The sequence below is a fragment of the Bos mutus genome, chromosome 11 (assembly GCF_027580195.1).
Source record: "Bos mutus isolate GX-2022 chromosome 11, NWIPB_WYAK_1.1, whole genome shotgun sequence".
In the NCBI taxonomy this organism is placed as follows: Eukaryota; Metazoa; Chordata; class Mammalia; order Artiodactyla; family Bovidae; genus Bos; species Bos mutus.
In genome coordinates, this window is record NC_091627.1 from 11,495,346 (window position 1) to 11,509,203 (window position 13,858).

A 13,858-nucleotide genomic window follows, 5' to 3' on the forward strand; every position below is an offset into this window, starting at 1 on the left:
GTGTTTACTTTGTACACATAAATGAACACAAAAATGGTATACTTACTGACTCAGGATATTTAAATGTTAAATGGGACCACTACCTACAAGAGTAAGGGAACTTGAGGGCTTGAGCTGTATTTTAATGAGTTAATTGTAAGCTTTCTTGGGCTGGAAAGTTTTCATGGGCTGCTGTCCTGTTTTTACCTTCTGATCTAAAACATATGGTAATTTTAAAATGCCCCTATAATTTGCACAGGCAGAGTTTCGTTTCTAGCCAAAGAAGAAAAAAGCTTTATGGTTTTCGTATATCTGCATCAACTTAAGGGGGGAAAAGTCAGCAAATTTTATGTATCGGAAGATCTGAATAAATGGAACTGCCAATATTTGAAGGGATTGGCACTTCTTAAGAGGCATGAGAAAGTTGGCTTAGATGAGATATTTCAAAGCCATTACTATTCCTATGACAGTTATTTTTCTTGCATCACAGCCTAGATCAAGTCTAGATTTTGCTAGCTGAAGTAAAGACAGTTCCAAAAATAGCCAAATGATTACGCTAAGAACAATGTACCTTGGATACCTCTGCTATTTTGAAGGCTTTTTTTTTTAAGTGCTTTCTCAAAAACTTCTCAGACACATAAAAGTTGGCAAAGGCAGAAGAGCAGTGGGCAAAGAAAGCAGAAGTTTCTTGGTACCTGCACCGCCAGCACATCTCTGTCCCCATTAGAGTTGCCATTAGGCTTCTGTAAACTCTTGAGGGTGATGGTCATTCTGAGATGTGAAGGGTGGACTTGAGTTGCATTCACCTGAGTCTTACTTCTCTCCAACCAGGCGCCAAGTTCTGTGCCTGCTTATGAGGCAGAGTCCCTTTCTTAGAGACATCTACAGCGTACTGGGGTGAACAGGCCCACAAACAGTACTGAAAGTACGAGAATGGTACTTATAAGGGCAGAAGAGGAATTGGTGAGGTCTGTCTGGGGGCCTTTAAGGTGGCCTCAAAGAGCATGTGTTTCGTCACTTGAAATTGTTTTTGTCTTGGGGATTAGGGAAGGGGTGGGGTGGGGAGTCTGAAGAGGAGAAGAAGCTATTCTAGAAGGCCATCACGATGTACAGAGGTGTGCGGGCTCCTGCTGTGACTTTCTCTCGGTGGTGTAACTCTGGAAGTTCAGGCAGCTGAACATGTTTGGAAATAGGAAAACAAAACTCCAGACAGTGTCTCAAGTTGTCTGAGCGGTCATTTCCCGAGTCAGTGTGGCCTTTTAATTAGCATCCGTTTTTCAGTGTGGGAGAGGGCCGAGCTTAAGCAGCCCTGTCCCTGCATGTGAATATTTAGTTGAGAAAGCTGCCACGTTCCATTAGGGGTGGCTGTGTTTCGGCAGTGGGTGCAGGAGCTGTGTAGACTTTTCAAATGTCCTTTGAGATTTACGTTGCAGTGTAATTGGGAGATGCTGGTACTTAGTGTGTTGTGCGTGGCAGAATGTGAGATTACCTGCTGTAATGAGACCCCAGCAGCATACCTCAGGAAGGTAGTTAAAGTTTTAACCTTAGCAGATAATGTTACTTGTGGGTTTCTGTGAGGTAATTTATACCACTCTCCCCTAACCCTGAAATTGTGCAGAAACAAAAAATTTTAAAAATACGAAATTGTGCTAAATAGATATTTTAAAATTCAACCTAGTAGTCCAGGTTTTTGAAAATATTTGCAATGAACATTGTGTCTGTAGACCACAGTCACACTCACAGTTGTTGTCACCCTGTCATAAATATTGGAATGTAGTTTTTTTCTAAATATCAGAACTGTGGTGATACTGGAATGCTGAAAAGACTTAAGGACTCGTTAACTTTGATTCCTTGACAAATAGGTTGGTGTCTCTTAATGAAGATAAATTCGATTGACAGGAGTAAGAATAGGGCATGATGGAAAGTGTATGCATGAACTTTGAATAGTTCTAGGTTTAAGATTGGTTTTTGCCTCTTCTGTAACCCCTGTGGCCCCAGTTTGTAAAAGATAAAACTCATTTGTAAAATGGGCTTAAGTCAGCACCGGAAGGGATTATTATTATTAGGAGGATCATATTTGTAAATTACAGTCAGGCTTAACAAAAGTTTGCTCTCATCCTCTGGCTACTTCATGTCCCAGAACGTTAAAAGAAAATTAAAGTGCCTTTTCTCAGTCTGTTTTAGTTAAGATTGAGGTATAATTGACATGCCTACTCTGTTTTTATTTTAAAGATTTTTTTTTTAAATGTGGACCATTTTAAAGTCTTTATTGAATTTGTTACAGTATTGCTTCTGTTTTATGTTTTTTTTTTTTTTTTTTTTTACCATGAGGCATGTGGGATCTTAGTTCCTTGACCAGGGATCAAACTTGCACCCCTGCATTGGAGGGTGAGGTCTTAACTACTAGACCACCAGGGAAGTCCCTGTTTTAATTAAGATTTGCAATCAACAAATGGCCTGATGGGAAAATGAACTTAAATGGTTATCTTTTTTTATTGACGTACAAGGTGGTTTAAAGAGCAGTTTGACTCATTCTGTTTGCTGAGAAGTTTTTATACGTGTATTTTAGGGAGATATCAACCTTTAAATGTAGTGCTGGATTCAGTGAATTTGATAGGCTTTTGCTTTAGAATTTGATGAATGTATGAATTTTTTGGAAAAATTCATCAGGATGTTCTTAACAAGCCAGATGAATAATGGAATGATAGAGTAGCATTATTTAAGCAATATGTTTGCAACTTTGAAGAATTTCAGAGGTAAAGTACTTTAAAAAGATAAATCCACGAGTGAGTAATCAGTTATATCTAAGGACGAAACGAGTGTCATTGCTGTTTTTGGATGCTAATTGTTGGAGGTTCTACTGTCTTGAGTCAAAAATCCATGGGCTCTGAAGTTAGACAAAACTGTGTTGAATCTCAGACCTTCCAGTTGGCTGTGTGTTTTGGGGTTCATCATTTTCCCTCCCTGAGCCTTGGTTTCCTGGGTTTGTAAAATGGCAAAAGGGTAGTAGCTATCTTAAAGGGTTATTTGGAAGAATAAGTGGAAGAATGTACTTGGCACAGTGCCTGCAAACAGTGAATGTAAAGTTCTCTTTTCTCCTTTTAGAAGAGAATTTCTAGTGCCATGTAACAAGTGAAAATGTGTTGTTTAGTACACTTCTTATTGACATGGCAGTAAGTCTGTGTGGAAGATGTGCGTGTGAGCACAGTCTTAGGGTATCATTTTGATTTACATTTGCGGTATAATTGCTTCTTTCATAATTGATTTGCTTTGAACTAGAAGTTATAAAAGTACTAAGTTACTAAGTTATTTTTGGTAATAAGTACTAAGTTATTTTCGGTTGCCCACTGCATTGGTAGTTCTGAAAGGGTTAGGGTTAATTTGATAACCGCATGTGTGTATTAAGAGAGAGGGGTAGAATCGAACCAGGTTAGCTATCATCATGGGTTTCCTGCATACCAGGCACCATGCTTGCAGCTTCTGTGCATGGAGTCTTTGAATCCTCACAGCCACCCTGCTGCTGGTGGTTTTAGGCCTTTTTACAGATGAGGAAATTGGGACTTAAAATGTTGAGTGACTTTACGTAGCTCGTAAGTATGAAGACTAGATTCATAGCTGAATCTCCTGAATCTTCATTCTCAGATTCTTTGCCTCTGCCTCATCCCTCCCCCTCCTCCCATCTCCCATCACCATGATCAATATAGCAGATATATGCAATGGCTCCAGAAGTTTCCTTATGCCCTTTAGGAAGGCTTTCCTACCCCAAGATGCTTAAGTAACTGCAGTGTATCTGCAGACTGTGTGTGCCTGGGGTCCCAGGAGAAGGTGATGGGCAGGGGCCTTGATCCGACTCACCTGCCCTGTCTTTTCTCTGCCTGTCCGTTTCTGCTTCTTTAGAGCTGCTCCTCGAACATAGCCAAACCCTTGTGACCATACATCTCCCTTAGAGCTTCGTTCTTTACAGTCTTTCTGCTCTTGCCCCCATTGTCAACCAATCCCTTCTACTCTTTCTACTACATTCCAGGGGCCAGACAGGAGTATTTTGGGAGCCCCTACCACCAAGATCCGCTGGAGAAGGAAATGGCAACCCACTCCAGTATTCATGCCTGGAAACTCCCATGGACTGAGGAGCCTTGTAGGCTACAGTCCATGGGGTCACAAAGAGTTGGACACTGAGTGACTTCACTTCACTACCACCAATGAAGTGGCATTTACAGGTTGGTTCCAGCCCAGGCCATTTTTTTCCAGAACAACCTCAGGATACTTTCACTGGCTCTGCCTTGTCCCTTTATGGTGACACCCTTTAGAATTCCTGCCACAGGATATGTATTAACTTGACCATTGTCTCCCATCAACCCATCAGAAAAATAGCTGCCAGGAAGTTACAGAGGCCTTTCTGTGAAGACCGAGTTTGTTTAGAGTTTGGTCAGTGTCCGTGACTGATGCTGAAAGTCCGAGTGGCACTCTCTGCTTCTCCCTCTCCTGTGCTCCTTCTTCCTCCCCCTCATCTGCCTCCCTCTCCTGCTATTGATCCTCCCTGGTGTCTGCTTAGGCCCTCCAATCACTTGCTTTCCTGTTGCTTGCCTTTGGCCTCTCCTCCCCCACTGCTTCCAGGCTGCAGTTTCAAAAAGCACAAATCTAACTACATCATTTGCCAGTTTAAAATTTTCCTCGTCTCCCACTGGAATGAAGGATCAGCTCTCTCTGTGGCCCACGAGGCTCTCTGGGATTCAGCCATGTGGAATTAGCTACCTGCCTACACCTATGTCCTTCTCATTTTCATGGCTTTACCCCTGCCATCACTTCTACACCTTGGCTTGGCTGCCATTTACATGTGTGTCAAGCCTCAACCCAGTCTTTATCACCTGTGCCCTACGAGACCTCTGTACCCTTCTCATAGTTCCATTGTCAGCCTTGTCTCTTAAAAACTCTTCATGTTGTACTTGTTTCCTCTCTGGACTCTGTAATCTTCGTGGGCAGGGTCTGATCTGTTCAGGCCTTATACCCAGTGTTTGGCACACTGTCCCTGGACTGTATTAGTATCAGAGCAGAGCATTAGTAAATGCGTGCTGAACTAAGCTAACTTGTACCTTTCTTTGAGGGGTTTTGCATCATTTGAAATCTGCTTCATTTGTGGTCATCTTTAAATGCCCTCAACAAGAGTGCTCTGAGCTTGCTTGGACCTCCTTCTAGTCCCTCCTAATCCCTGTGAGGCTGTAGAAGCAGCATCTGGTAGTGTAACAGTGCCCATAGCCTTCCCACACACTTTACATTCTGCACTGGTTTCCCACCCTCCAGACTTTGGAGGTAGATAGGCTCGATGTGAACATGGCTCCTTTGTACCTTTGTTGAGACCCAAGAAACAAACCCACTCTGTTCAGTGCCTCCCCTCTGTTCTGGTGATAGCCCTTGCAGTATCTGCAGGAATTTATTGGCAGAGTTATCACTGACCGCATTGTTTTATGGAGAGAGAGAGAGAGGTATTACTAAGATCTTATTACTACCTGGGGCAGCTTGGTTTTCATTTGAAGGATTGTTGAACATATTTCTCACTTTTTCTTTAAACCTAGTCTTCCCCCAACTCCTCTGATTATATTTGATTCAGTGCAGCCTTGGAAATGTATATTTGTATACACATATGCTGTGAATGCTGATTTCCTCTCCTTGTGGAAAGCAGTATGTTCCCATCTCTCTTGGTCCTTTTCCCTCTGGAAGCCTAGGTGTTTTTCCTTCCATTCGCTTGTCTCAGAATCCAGCAGAGCCTCTTGCCCACTGTCTTTTTTCCTGTGGTGGGATAGGAAGACATAGGCTTTGGTGATGCCAGACACTTAACTTGGCACGGATCCCTGAATCCCACTTATACAGAGCTGTGTGCCTTCAGTGGCCATCCAGGTGGCTCAGTAGTAAAGAATCTACCTGCAGTGCAGGAGATGCAGGAGACGTGGGTTTGATCCCTGGGTCAGGAAGATCCCCTAGAGAAGGAAATAGCAACCCACTCCAGCATTCTTGCCTGGAGAAATCCCATGGACAGAAGAGCCTAGTGGGCTGCAGTCCATGGGGCCTAAGAGAGTTGGACACGACTAAGCATGCATGTGTGCTCTGAATGCACCAGCTACCCTTCCTTGTGCCTCCATTTCCTCTGCAGTACAGGCGGAAATGATGAGGATTAAATAAGGTAACATAAGTGTTTGGCTAAGACCCAGGGATGTGGTGGGTGCCCATGTTAGTTCTCTCACAGCCTCGTCTTTTTCCTTCTGCCCTTGAACTTGGCACCAATTCTGTTTATAAAGTCTGTTTGTTAGGGCATTCCCGTCCCTTTATTCCTCCCAGCAGCCCTTGGGCAGAGGCATTGTCCCTATTCTTCCGACTGGCCCTTGTGGCTCAGAGAGAGTTGAGCCCTGTCTTCATTAGTAACCCAGTTCTCCCAGGCTTCTCTCGTCTTCTTTTGGCCCACTGTAGTTGTGCAGCCTTGCACATCTCTCCTAGCCTGAGCCATGCTCAGACTTCTGCGCCATTCAGTGATCTGGGGCAGTCCAAGTTGGCAGGGACTTGGTTGGCAGGTCCTTGAATATGAACTCCCCTTCCCATCTTGGGCAAAATCCTTTTAAATCACTCATGAATGCCCAGCAGGCTTGCCCTTCATTATTTGCGTCACACAGTTCTTGGATGCCACAAGGAGAGAAATGGCAGCACCATCTAGGCCTTAAAGACACAGTCACTAAATCAGTCCCCACTCTGGGCACCCTCAGTACCAGCTGCAACTCAGTTGCGCCAGACAGTTCAGATGTTTACGCAGGCAGACCGTGTTTACCCAAACAGCTCAAGCTGAAAACAAAAACTCAGACACTTTTGCTTTTATCACACAGTCCAGTCTGAAAAAAATTAACCTTTTCCACTATAAAGTATGTGGCTATACAGGGGGATACATCAGGCCTATTACAAGTACAGGAAGCACACTGCTTTTGGGGGACCGGTTTTAAACACTTTTTGAGCTCTTTAAATTTTATTCAACCGTCAGCCATGAATGACTCCTTCAGGCCACATCAGTGGCATAGTCAGAACCTCGGCTTCTCAGTAGGCCACTGCAGAATGTCCTGCCCAAACCTCTTCCTCTTGTTTGTTAGACTGTTTTTGAATGCTCTTGCTCCCTGGTCCCCAGTTTGGACTTATAAAGTTAGGAAATTCCCCCATTTTGTATTGATTTTTTTTTTGATCTTTGTTTCATAATCAATTTCATGTTTTAGTTTTGGCAGAGCTGTGAATGCATTTGAAATCAGTGTTTCATTTTTTCATTTGTTGATATTCACACCAAGCGTTGTGCTAGCTGCTGGGATTGAAACAGCATGCTTTTGGTCCTCTTTTTAGAGTCCAGAGTCTTGTCACACCCAGAGTTTTATCTGTTCTGCTGCGATCATCAGAGAAATAGCGTTTTTTACTGTTTCAAGTCAAAGCAACAAAAGATTATGCAGATTTTCCAAGATGGAGTTTGGACTGCTTCAGTTCTTACTGAGTAAAATCGTTACTTTTTAGTAAAGGAGCAAACTGTTACGAACTAAATGGTCCTTGTAGATTTAATAGCAAATAGGAAAATTGATGAAAATTGTGGGAGAGTTCAGCTGTGATGCCACCCACATCCTTGTTCCCCTCAGGCAAAGGCAGGAGAGCCACTGCCCCCGGCTTTTGGTGTGCCAGTGGCACAGAAAGCAAGGGGCACCTCTGAAATGGTCTGGAAAACAAGAGTGCCAGGGAGTGCCATTTGTTATGAAAAAGGCTGAGTGTTTCTCTTTTTTTCAACCTGCTTAACATTTGCACCTCAGCCACATAAATGGAATGTATTTTCCAGGAAATAACCAGTTTTATTTTAACTTGTTAAAAATTTTTAGTTACAAATCTGTTGTTTCAAATGACTTGCCATATATGTGTGTTTTCAGATTCTGCAGCTGTATCTAAAATAGTAGGTTGGGTTTTCACTCAGATGCATATTTAGTACTTTGCCTGCCCCCAACATAAGTAAAGCACTGTTCATAATGCACAACAGTAGCATGTCGAGGGTTTATTTAAAGAGTATTAATTTGATGCTGAACTGTCCAGGGTGCCCATTGGGCTAGATCCCCTACATTTCACTCTGGTGATATTCCCAATCTAAAAGTCACTTAAGTGAGAAGAGAGATCTGACTGTTGCTGTAGACAAGAATGTGGATAAGTTTCTTTGCAGTACTATTTTGGACCTGTACCACTGTGGATGCCGAGGTAATCTATCAGTTTGTGAGTGTCTACAAAACGCAACTCTCTAGATAACAGGTTTAAAGTAAAGATTTAATACAGTCTCCATCTCCTCTGATGTTGCAGTGACAGTTTAAAACTCATTCTCTAAATCTCAGCAGACTTTATAGCTAGCAGTGGGCCAATATAAAGTTTAATAGCATTACAACCCATAAATCATCTTTTAAAGATGCTACTAGTAGCTCCAATATTAAATGCAGACAATCGCCTGTGTTATAAATAATTTATCAAACACCATTTCAGATTAGCCTTCCATGCTGAGTTATTTATTTTAGCCTTTTCTGTACGATTCCTAAGGCACTTTTCGAAAGATGCATTACTGGTCAGTTTAATGAACTTGGGGGTCTGTTTTGTCCCCTCAAGCACTCGGGTACAGCTGTGGTGACCATTACATGGCCGATGCGGACCTCTTTGTGCCTTTTACAAGTGCTGCCCATTTGTCATGTAGCGGTAAATGGAGCTGCACATTGGAGTCCAGGGACACATTGTGTGATGCAGTGATGGAGACAAACAGATAGCTCTATAAAGTGCTGCTTGTCACAGCTGACTCGTAGTACAGTACATCACTCTTATTGTAATCTCATTTAAGAAGCAGGGGTGGCCCGGGGGACTGATATTCCCAGTTAGTTTGGTCTTTGTAGCCATAAAGCAGGAAGTGCCCCTTTTATATTCTCTGAACTTTTAGGGAGTGTGCTTTTTGCTTGGATTAATTATTATAGGAACTTCTCCACTGCACTGTGTGAAGGGTTGCCAGCAGGTTTGTTTGGACCTCCTTCTCCTGGCCTGGTGTTTGGTACAGGCAGTCACTCCTTGGAGATAAATTATGTCCCTTGGAGCCCTCTGGCTTGCTGGATTAAATAAGTTACCAGTTTTTAAGCAATAGCCATGTGCCAGTCCCATGACTGTTTCAGTAATCATGTGATAAATCTTAAGTTATCATCTATATTTCAGAGGAGGAGAGTGAACTCAGAGAGGTGAAATGACTTGCTCAAGGGTGCACAGCAATAAGTAAGTAGGAGGCTGGAGACTGAAACACATTCTGTCTGCCTCCAACCCCGCCTGATGACCTTGAACCTGGGTTGCTCAACTAACTTTTGAGCACTGGGATCATGATGGTGATCTTTTGGCTGAGCAGCTCAAAGTAAAAGGAAGCTGCCATTGGCCTGCAGAGCCTTTTTTGCGGGGGAGGGTTAGTGGGGGAAGGTAGCCTGGATGAGTCCGGCTGCTCTGCGGATACATTGAATCCAAGTTCCCCTGTGATTAGCGATGTAAATCCACAAGCAGCTGGCCAGGGGAGGCTGCTGGCCCGGCAGTGGGAGAGCGCCTCACACTGGGTCTTACCAGCTGGGGTCACATCCCATGTGTAGCAGCTGTCCCCAAGTGGATGCTTCCTAGAACTCTGGTCCCTTCGCTGCTTCCAGAAAAGTGAGGTGGTTTCCTCATGAAGAATGAATCCTAAGGGAAGAAACAATGCTTCTGCACTTACTGTGACCCAGAGACAGATAAAAATGTGTTTTCCCTACCTCTTGCTTTTAGTCTGTGGTTTTTCTCAATAGCTTCCCTAAATATTTGGTAGCACGTGTTAAAGACAAGACTTGTTTAATTGTGAAAATCCACTATAAAGAAAACACAGTATGAATATGCCCAGTAGCATATTTGCATATATGTCTAGAATTCTGGGTATGGAGATACTATGGTAAAGGACCATATTTGTCATAAGATACAGTTCCTGGAATATAGTAGGTGTCTGCAAATATTTGTTGAAGGCATTAACTATGTAAATAATGGGCAGACAGAAAAGCCTTGGTAATTTTCACCCTATTTGTCTTTTGAGGGTTTTTGGTGGAGGTGAGGAATATATGAAATAAGACTTTGGATCTTAATGTTCATCTCTGCCATATCACCTTGTAGAAATGTTTAGGTGGTGGTCTGTGGGCAGTGCTTTCCCCACCATGGAAGTGACCATCAGAGGGTCTGCGAGTTGGCTCAGTGAGAAATTGGCAACCACCATCTTTCTCTTGGGCTTCCCTGGTAGCTCAGCTGGTAAAGAATCCGCCAGCAATGCAGGAGACCCTGGTTTGATTCCTGGGTTGGGAAGATCCCCTGGAGAAGGGAACAGCTACCCACTCCAGTATTCTGGCCTAGAGAATTCCATGTATATAGTCCATGGGTTTGCGAAAAGTCGGACACAACTGAGCAACTTTTACTTTTCATCTTTCTCTTATACTTGCTCAGGTTCTGAAGGTCTTTGCTGATGAGGAATGACACCCTGAATCAAGGGGCTGCTGTCCGTTCCCAACTCGCTCAGGAGCACAGCTCACAGCTGAGACAGGTTACCTATGAGCTGGTGGTGGTATGGCCTTCTGGCCCTAGAGCCCAGGGTCCTGTTTTAATTATTTGTGTGACCTTGGGCAGGTCATTGGCTCTCTCTCTGCCTTGGTTTCTGACAATACCAACCTCAGAAGATAGTTAAGGGTAGGGGTAGAAATGACGACGATCATCAAAGTCTACCTCAGTACTTGACACACTATAGTAGGTGCTTTAACATTTTCAGTCCTGTGTATATGAGAGGTGGGTAGGACTACAGAAAGGAAAAAAAATCAGAGACTTGAGGTATTTCCTTTTTTAATGAATTGTCTTTCCTAGAATTTGAAGGGGTGGTAGTGGGAGGAATTTAAAAGGTTTATTTCCCCAATTTTTAAAAGCAACTACTTTTATGAGTAACTCAGGTTGTATGTAATATATTTTGTATTAATTTTTAAGTTAAAAAATTTTTAAGTTTTGTAAGTTCATGTACTCACATTAAAGAATATTTGAAAACTAGAGGAAGTCACACCTGCAGTCTCAGCACTTTTGGCATCTTGGCATCAGTGGATTGTAATGGATTGATGTGAGCAGTACATGCCTCGGAGAAGGCGATGGCACTCCACTCCAGTACTCTTGCCTGGAAAATCCCATGGACAGAGAATCCTGGCAGGCTGCAATCCAGGGGGTCGCTTAGAGTCGGACACGACTGAGCGACGTCACTTTCACTTTTCACTTTCCTGCATTGGAGGAGGAGATGGCAACCCACTCTGGTGTTCTTGCCTGGAGAATCCCAGGGACGGGGGAGCCTGGTGGGCTGCTATCTCCGGGGTCTCACAGAGTCGGACATGACTGAAGCGACTTAGCAGCAGCAGCAGCAGCAGTACATGTATATTTCAGGTTCTGTAAGTCTTCTCCATCCCCATCCTCAAGTATTAAATAATTTGGGAAATTTAAATCTGCAGGCCTGAGTGGTACCAGCAGTGTTTGTAACAACCATTAGGTACTGTTGGCTGGCTCAGGGCACCAGCATCAGTGATGAGAACAGCAGTGAAATGAAACAGCGGAGAGGAGAGGAGAGGAGGTGGTAGGTCAGGAGCAGAGGTATAAGCAAGGTGCTTTGATACTCGGACCCCCCCACGGGTCCCCCAAAACAAGTTGGAATGGTTTTGGATTTGTTAACTTAGTGGTTGGTTTTTGCTGTTTCTATGGTAGCAGCTTGCTGGTTTTAGAAAAGGCAGAGGAACCAGAGATCAGATTGCCAACATCACTGGATCATTGAAAAAGTAAGAGAGTTCCAGAAAAACATCTATTTCTGCTTTATTGACTATGCCAAAGCCTTTGACTGTGTGGATCACAATAAACTGGAAAATTCTGAAAGAGATGGGAATACCAGACCACCTGACCTGCCTCTTGAGAAACCTGTATGCAGGTCAGGAAGGAAGGGTTAGAACTGGACATGGAACAACAGACTGGTTCCAAATAGGAAAAGGAGTACGTCAAGGCTGTATATTGTCACCCTGCTTATTTAACTTCTATGCAGAGTACATCATGAGAAACGCTGGGCTGGAGGAAGCACAAGCTGGAATCAAGATTGCCGGGAGAAATATCAATCACCTCAGATAAGCAGATGACACCACCCTTATGGCAGAAAGTGAAGAGGAATTAAAAAGTCTCTTGATGAAAGTGAAAGAGGAGAGTGAAAAAGTTGGCTTAAAGCTCAACATTCAGAAAACAAAGATCATGGCATCCGGTCCCATCACTTCATGGCAAATAGATGGGGAAACAGTGTCAGACTTTATTTTTTTGGGCTCCAAAATCACTGCAGATGGTGATTGCAGCCATGAAATTAAAAGACGCTTACTCCTTGGAAGGAAAGTTATGACCAACCTAGATAGCATGTTCAAAAACAGAGACATTACTTTGCCAACAAAGGTCCGTCTAGTCAAGGCTATGGTTTTCCCAGTGGCCATGTATGGATGTGAGAGTTGGACTGTGAAGTAGGCTGAGCGCCGAAGAATTGATGCTTTTGAACTGTGGTTTTGGAGAAGACTCTTGAGAGTCCTTTGGACTGCAAGGAGATCCAACCAGTCCATCCTAAAGGAGATTAGTCCTGGGTGTTCATTGGATGGACTGATGCTAAAGCTGAAACTCCAATACTTTGGCCACCTCATACAAAGAGTTGACTCATTGGAAAAGACCCTGATGGTGGGAGGGATTGGGGGCAGGAGGAGAAGGGGATGACAGAGGATGAGATGGCTGGATGGCATCACCGACTCGATGGACTTGAGTTTGAGTAAACTCTAGGAGTTGGTGATGGACAGGGAGGCCTGGTGTGCTGCAGTTCATCGCGTCGCAAAGAGTCCGATACGACTGAGCGACTGAACTGAACTGAACTGAATGGTAGCAGCAGCCACCTCCCCCTCTAAGATGCTTTCTTTGCTCCCACCTTCACTGATTTCCAGTAAGGCTTTTGACCTCCATAGACTTGGGAATCCCAGGAGAGAACTTCTAATGAGAGGATCCTGTTTGAATGAATTCTGTGGGGCTGAATATGCACAAGAGAATAACTCATTTTACTGAGCCCACATAGGTGCCACTCAGGAAGTGGGAAAACCTGGTGGAATAAAGATCAGAATAACCCCCAGCCCCTGCTGCTGGGTTGCTGAGGATCCCACTTCCAGCAGGGCCTTCTCTGAGTCTGTAGAGGGCGCTCATGTCACTGGAATCCTACTTACTGGCTTTGGGCAGGTTGAGCAGCAGAAGCCCTCTTCTCAGGACTTGAAGACAGTGAACTCGCTCTCTTTGATCTCAGGCTGGAATTTGGGCCAGGCATCTGAGTTTCTCCAAGGATGTTGCTTGGATGAGCTCTGTATTTCAGCTTGCCAGGTTGGACTCCATGCCCTCATGTATGGGGAAGGGGGCTGAAGCTCAGGTTGAAGTCTCTTCTTTGCAAGATTGGTTCATTTTTTGGTCCTTATGTAAAGTGATTGAATCTGGTGTTCCCCCGGTCCTGCCCTGCTGCCTGTGGCGCCTGCCTTCTGCTTTCTGAGTGCCTGGTGTGCAGGCCCTCCCTGAAGTTTTGCTGACCCAGCCGGTGTTCTCACAGCTTCTTCTCAGTTACCTGTTAGCCCTTAATATTCTGTGTTGTAGTGACTTCAATCTGGTGCTTCATGAATAAGAAATAAATTAATCTGCATTGTCTTACCAGTAATTGTTGGAGACTTAAGACTTGCTCTTAAAGGAAAAGTAACAGAGTGATTCCCAGAAAGGAATCACTTCAGCGAACATG

At 43.9% G+C, this 13,858-nt stretch overlaps 1 protein-coding gene across 1 annotated transcript in view; it reads left to right on the forward strand.

The window, feature by feature from the left end:
• Positions 1-13,858, forward strand: part of PSMB7 (proteasome 20S subunit beta 7) — a 57,331-nt gene that overhangs the window by 39,920 nt on the left and 3,553 nt on the right. The window lies entirely within an intron of this gene.